Genomic DNA, 1,287 nt, shown 5'->3' on the forward strand with positions numbered 1-1,287 from the left:
TGTCAACAGTACCAGTGACATCTTTTTCTCTTAAAACTGCTGAAATATGAAATTTCCCTTGAAACGATGCCAGGTGAACCCAGCACACCAAGCAGTGGTTTATAGAGGGGTTATAGATGGTGGCAACCTCTGGACACCCCAAAGGCAGAGAGCCCCCAAACCATTGCTGTGCTCCTGGAAAGCGTGATTTAGGGATGAAGTGGGCTTACAGCAGGTGTGAGGCTTGTTGGTGGCTGCCCGGGTCCCCTTGTGGGTGGTGGCAGCCGGGGAATGAGGGGCTCAAAGTGTCTCCATCTCCATCAGCTCTCAGTGTCCTTACACTGGGATGTTCTCTCCAGGGGCTTGAAAGCTGGGAAGGGCTGGTGGTGTCCTTTCTTCATGTTAATAGCGTATTTTTTTTGGATAGGTACACAAGTTTTCTTACAAAAAGAAGTTTATTTTCCAAATACCAGCCCTTTCCAGAAAAACAAACACAATTCTGTCAGCCAACTACACAACTGCGATAAATCCCGTTTGTTCAGCACTTTTCCGAGATAAATGGTCATTCTTGTTTAAAGGCTTTGGATTTTAAGATGCTTCTTATGCAACAGCAAACCGAAAACCGTCTGGTTTTACTGTGCTTTAGCAAAGCTGTGAAGTTTATAAGAAAAATGCCTTTCCAGATGGGAGAGGACACAGACACTAGATACAGAGCACAATACACTGTGAAGAGTTTATTATATGTAAACTTCCATTTATATGCTTTTAAGGGTAAGAAAATGATATCTGGGAGACGATGGGTAGCCTAGTTTCAGTTTGCAGCAGTTAGATGTAAGCAAACTGCCAACAAAGTAAGGGACCTTTTGCCTCTCCCCTTCCCTGGCCCTATTTGGGAGGGAGAGTCCTGAGCTGGGGAGAGGGGAGAGGGCACTTCTCAGCTTTTGGGGATGTCTCCCGTGCCCTAACGAAGGCTGTGTTTCCAGAGCCCATCCTGTTGGTGACCGGGTGGCCAAGCCAAGGTGTGGGCAGCCGGGGGGCAGCCCCGTGGGGTGGGCAGTGTCCCTGGACGCGCAGGGACCACCGAGGAGCCAGCTGCCCTTCCCCAAGCTCCTGCCTGGAAAACGAGAGCCCAACCTTCATGTCTTGGTCCTGCAGCTCCTAATTATACCCTGCACAAGGCCTTAGATGTGAAGTCTGCTGCAGAAGCAGGACGGTGACGACGATGAAAGGGAGCAACATCAAAAGTGTCAGGAAGAGGAGAAGGCAATGCCATATCAGTGTTGAAGCTACATGCATATTCCAATTTGC

This window comes from Anser anser, assembly GCF_964211835.1.
Source record: "Anser anser genome assembly, chromosome: 7".
NCBI classification, from domain to species: Eukaryota; Metazoa; Chordata; class Aves; order Anseriformes; family Anatidae; genus Anser; species Anser anser.